Genomic DNA, 6,325 nt, shown 5'->3' with positions numbered 1-6,325 from the left:
GGGAGGGGAGGGGAGGGGAGTGCGATGCAGACGTATAAATAGAATATAAAATTTATAAGTTACTTTCTGTCGTAAAAATTTAGTAGTTCAATTGATACATAGCTCTATAAATTGAAAACAAAAAAAATTCCAACACGTAACGACTTCGTCGAAATAAGACAATCAATGTGAGAAGATTCAATTATAATTTTCATGGAATATTTTAGTATTTCAACAGTGATATTACTGTAAATTGTGTAAATATAGTAGAAAAGAGATATATTATTCTCAATAATCGGTACATGATACGTAATAAAAATTTTAGAAAAGAGAAAATAGAAGAAAATAGATTAAATAAACTTTTAGTAACTTTTAATAACTTTTAATTTATAATAAGGAAGAGCTTTTCAAAGACACAATCTCCAAAACAATTTTGAGCCAAAACGCCTTTGAATTTTTCAACTATTGCATTTTCAAACGCGTTTGAGAAACAAAATTTATACCAGACGCGGGTAAAAACTTGGTATAAAGAAATAAATATTTGGAAGTAATAAAAATTTTTAGTGGTGTATAAAAAAATGATATCAGACAATAATATTTAAAATCGTACATGTATTTCAATATCTCTCTTCTATACAATATTGTTATTTCTTACTATATGCACATTCCTTTTATGTACACAATACAATTACATACATAAATATATATATATATATATATACATATATATATATATATATTTAAGACACTGCTTTTTCATCAAATATGTATGTAATATGTGCGAGAGAAAGATAAGTCTCTGTACCCCGTGATATATACATATATATGTATGTGCGTACATGTGTATATATGTGCTGCGTGTCGTGCGTTAAAAATCTAAATAGCCGCAACATTTTCGACCATATCGTTTATTTGTTCTCATTATAGGATAGTCGGAAAGAAATAGGTGTCAATAATAAATATCGATCGTACGTCTGTATAGGGAGGAGTAAATTGTGTGTGTGTCGCGCGCGCGTGCGTCTATAGGCGGGTGCGGGTAAATCGAAATTGCTGCGCATACGCCATTGGAGCAAGTGGTGTACATCGGCGCAGGTTGCTGGACGCGATTGTCGTAAAGAACGGAGACGCAGTTGCCAAGCTTCGCGAGTTGCCTTTCTCCGTTTCTACTAGCTATTATACTTCTCACATTAAGCTCGGACGAACGCCATTTTGAACTGTGAGCGCGAGTGGTTCATTATCGTGGATCAGTGCGAACGGAGATGGATGAGATACTTGTCGCAATTAGTATCGATGATTGATGAAATTGGTGTGGTTTATTTTATAGTTGTATATATAGATAGAATAAATGCAGCTAACGAAATGGAACGGGTTATCGATTGATGAACGCTATGAAGAAAAAATAAGAATGATGACGAGAAAAAAACCGACGAGATAGGTACATATAGAAAATAGGATGCGAGTATGTAAATGAAAAAAGAGAGAGAGAGAGAGAGAGAGAGAGAGAGAGAGAGAGAGAGAGAGAGAGAGATGTGAGCTTCAAGACCGTCGACTTAATCGTCCAGATAATCATCATTCGCGTTCGCACACCGCTATTTTTTTTCTTCGTATGTAAGTACGATGTTATTCGTTAAGCGTACTATCGTATTCAGAAGCTTTAAAAGACTGCAGTGAATTTTAATTGCTCGCTTACTAAATAATATCGAATCGATTCGAAATCTTGATATCATATTTGCCAAGTATTAATCTTTCAAATAACGCGCGATCTACCACTTTTCATGAAAATACAATATGTACGACGACGAAAATAAGCTTATAAAGTATAATGGAGCTGCACTCGTTTATCAAATCCATTACGCGAGTATTATGCACATGGATGCCAAATGAATACTTTGTTCATGTTGTATAGGCTGTCTAAAATTCTGTTATTCATTGCAACTATAATTGAAAATCTATAGCATGCTCGTATATTTCAGATTTTCAGTAATGGTAGTATATAGCAAAACACGGCGATGATGATAATAATAATAAAAAATTATACGTGAAATTTATTGTATCGCATTGTAACAAGTGTATCTTCTCTTTCTGTTATATTTTCGATGAAAACAGCTAACGATAATTGGTATAATTTTACAGTGATAAATTACGTGTGCTAATTAACGTGTACTATTTCTCGTCATCTTAGTTCTCATAATTGCTCTTTTGTATATTCTACAAATAAAAAATTATGCAAAAAAGACTTACACAATATCTTTGTACGACCGCAATTTATAACGCCAATAAATAACTGTTTGGTTTAAGATTTGGGACAATAAATCTTGATTAACAATGTAAGTAGATTAATGTTTATATAAAGAGATTGCATGTCGATGCGGGGGGGGAAAAAAAAAAAAAAAATAGAAAAAGATGGAGGATGCGATTTAATTAATGCTGCAAATGCTCCGTTAACCAATCGATCAAAAAAACTTTACAAGCTGATCTGTCGCATTTACTCAGTAGATCAAGTGGATCGGACTGTGTGATTATGTTGGATGTGTTTGCGCGCGCATGCGCGCAAGTGTACAAATAATAATCGATTTTAGAAAATAAAAATACGAACTCGTAATCACGTTTGTATGTTGAATATAATCATTTTAATGATTTTGTGTGTATGTGTGCGTATGCGCGCGCGCGCGCGCGCGTACATGTGTATGATGAATGTTAAAATGCATGTGAAAAAATTCTGTTTTTTTAATTCCGTGATTGCACTTGCTAAATATCCTAATTTAGAAAAAAAAGTAAATATGAAACTACATGCTATTGAAACTGTGCGATGTATGTATCATTGAAGAATGTATGCTTGTAATATGTACAAAGATCCTCATTAGAAAAAAAATGTTATACCAATAAAAAATTGTCAATACAATAACCCCCATACTGTGTATAAATTCGCTCAAAAAGAATATGAAATAAAAATAATTAGGAATAAAATAAAATCTAATCTAAAATGCACATATTTCTAAATATAAAAATAGATATCATATTAAGAGCGGCAAATTATTTCAGCACAAGTTAAAACAAAAATTGAAAAATGTGAAACTTTTGGTAAAATGACAAATACTGCGGGATATTAATACTTCATACTGTCGCGTTTATCAAACATTATTACAGAATTGATGCAAAATTACAACTGACTTTCTATATACATCGTATAATAATACAGTGCGTAGTATCTCCCTGCTTTACTATCTATATATCATTTATATGTACACGTAGCAAAGTATATTACGTATATACATGTGTTTGATGAAGGACGCAACAGTTGAGCTAAAAACACACTCAGCTCCACGCCACATAGTAGTCTCTTGTCATACCTCGTTGCCTCGTTAGCTAAAACCAATGCATACTTGATTCATACAAAGGCATAGTGCATCGTACTACAGCTGATCCTGTAACATACTTTGGGGTCTTGAAACGTAGCATGACACGCTGTGCCCTCGTATGGAGCAAATGCGCATAAACCCTTCTATATTAGCGATGTGGCTACGAAATCATTCTCTCGTGTAGAAAACAGTTTTGAATTATTCATTTAGCAGGTCGAATAGCTAAACGAGTGTACAAGCCATACAAGTTTCGATGTTTCTCCGACATATTCGTATTTTTGTCTAAGATATTACATAGGAATTTTATTAGCGCATCGCTCGTCATTTTTCCCCATGCAAACATTTAACTGTCCATCTTTCAGAATTACTTTAAAAATCAGTTCTCTTTTTTTTTTCCCCCTCGGAAAACCAATAAAAAATACGAAACGTGTAATCATGTTTAAAAATAATCCGTTGAAATAAATCTATGAATGATGTGGATGTGTGTGTGTGTGTGTGTGTGTGTGTGTGTGTGTGTGTGTGTGCGTGCGCGTCTGCGCGCGCGTGCGTAGATTTGCCTCTCCAAAGATTTCACTAATTTTATAATAATAATATAATAGCAAGAGTTTGTCAAACATGAAACTTAATCGTCAACTATTTTTTTTACTTATATATTAGCTATTTCAAGTTGCATACGCGTGAGCGTATTAAAATGTATATACAAATTGGTTTTAAATATTTACATACTTCAAAATCTAGTTTTATCTTTCTTCTTATATATAGTAAAACTAATTTTTATATATATATATCTAGTATAATACGATAAAAAAATAACAGAAATTTTAAGAATTGACTAATATCAAATGTGTTATGATATAAATTAATATTTTATTTGTACATACGACATTATTCTCACTTATTAAATAGGTAGATACCTTTCTTTTAAATAATATGTACCTGTAATTTATATCTAAATAGTTACATGCCGAGAGAAAATAAACTTCTTCGATTTAAAAGATAAGTACAAGTTTTGAAATATTGTCAAGAAAAACCATGTGTAGATTAAATAAAAACAACAGGAATTTATTTATATGTGCACATTCAAGTATAACAGAAAATTTATACAAATTAAAAACTTTGTATTGTTTGTACAAATTGTATATACGAGCATAAAACATACGAGCATGTAACATCTATTTAGTAATACAGTAAAATATTAGCTAGGATTAGTAAGAATATTTTCGCAATTTATTTTAAAATTTCAGTTTACTTTTCGTTATAAAAACGTTTTCGTTATACATTATTCAAATCAATCTTTTTCGATGATATCGTATTGATAGAAATTGAACTTGTATTTTTATTATTAAAATAATTTTACAATAATTACCCATATTACATTATAATTCAAAAGAATTATACATTTGAAGTATATTTTACATTTTTCTGCCTAATTAAAATGCAAATACTAAAAAAAAAAAAAAAAAACGAACTTTTTACAATTAATGGAAATTATTTTTATTAAAATTTTCCTTCATAGTTCATGAAATGCATACTGTATATCCTTACAAGCTATTCTTGACAATAAAAATCAAATATGTACATTTATTGTTATTTAACTAGATTTAGTTTTAACTTTTCACAGAACACATAAAAAATATTTTATATACTTATGCGATATAAGATGTATATACATGCATACATCACATGTTATATATATTTACATTTTTTTTTTAAGAAATATGTAACTAGATAGAGGAACGTACATATTCAATCTAAAAAAAGGTATCTAAATTGTTCATTTGTAATTATTAGTTTACATTCATTATGGCACTGTTAGGATGATTTTGTAAAATTTATGCTAATTCTTCCTTTTGTTTTAAACAATTTTTGCCATTGTTTTATAATAATTGATCATCTCTCATCATGTTATTTGATAACTATACTGATTCTTATTCGTCATTAAATGAATGCGTAACAATGAAAAGATAAATGTTATACGTAGTACCATAAAGATGAAATTTTCTATATTCAATCCAGCAAATCAGTTAACGTTATTATTATATTGCATTAGATGTAAAGAGAAATTTATACTTTAACATAAAATTTATTTAACATAATGATAAACAAAGATTAAAGAATTATACTGATTTATACAAAACTTGTTTCCTTCGTCTATTTCAGAAAAATTCAATACATATTTAAATATTCCAAATACAAAGTATGTTTTTATTATATATTAAAATAATAAATATTGCACAATTTTACATATTAAAGTTAATTTTTATATTTCCTTGATGTAACATGGAAAAGAAGATAAAGTAAAAATAGCAAACTTGTTTGTAACTTATTATTTATATTATAACATTGACAATTAAGAAGAAAATTGTTTTTTTACTTTGTTTCTTTCATTGCTTCCATTAATTTTTCTCACTCTAACGTCTCTGTAATATAAAATTAAATAAAAGACAAACAAAATAAAGAAAACATAACATATATTCATTATGTATTAACAGTGTTTGCAATATTTTGCACATCGTTAATAACTTAAAGCATTTAGATTAAAGGAAAACATTTGCATTTACAGAAAAAAAGATGTGATGTAATGACAGTCAGAAAATTTCATGTAATTTACAGTACCATACAGTTAATTTGGAAAAAAAAAAGTTTAGTGTAAGCTTCTTTTATATATAAATTCCTAATAATTATAAAACGTATTAAGTATGTGGACTTATTTGTGTGCCATTTTGTATATGTATGAAAAAAATATATATTTATATATATTAGTTGCACCATTGGATAAATGTACAGAAGTTTGATGGTCGATACTGATGATATATGGGACTAACACGAATATCATAATGATACGCATAAAGTGTAAATAATTCAGCAAAATATAATCATCCTGCTTCGTACATTAAAACGATTATCTCATAAAATCTGGTATATGTATGTGAGTATTGTGTGTGTGTGTGTGTGTGTGTGTGTGTGTGTGTGTGTGTGTGTGTGTG

General features: G+C 29.3%; 1 protein-coding gene across 2 annotated transcripts in view; it reads right to left on the bottom strand.

Moving 5' to 3' along the window:
- Positions 1 to 6,325, bottom strand: part of Sin3A (SIN3 transcription regulator family member A) — an 18,712-nt gene that overhangs the window by 2,644 nt on the left and 9,743 nt on the right. The gene's annotated exons all lie outside the window — the stretch shown is intronic.

This window comes from Cyphomyrmex costatus, unplaced genomic scaffold, assembly GCF_001594065.2.
Source record: "Cyphomyrmex costatus isolate MS0001 unplaced genomic scaffold, Ccosl1.0 scaffold8, whole genome shotgun sequence".
NCBI lineage: Eukaryota > Metazoa > Arthropoda > Insecta > Hymenoptera > Formicidae > Cyphomyrmex > Cyphomyrmex costatus.
Note: the sequence above shows the minus strand (reverse complement) of the source record. Positions and strands in the feature narration are given on the sequence as shown.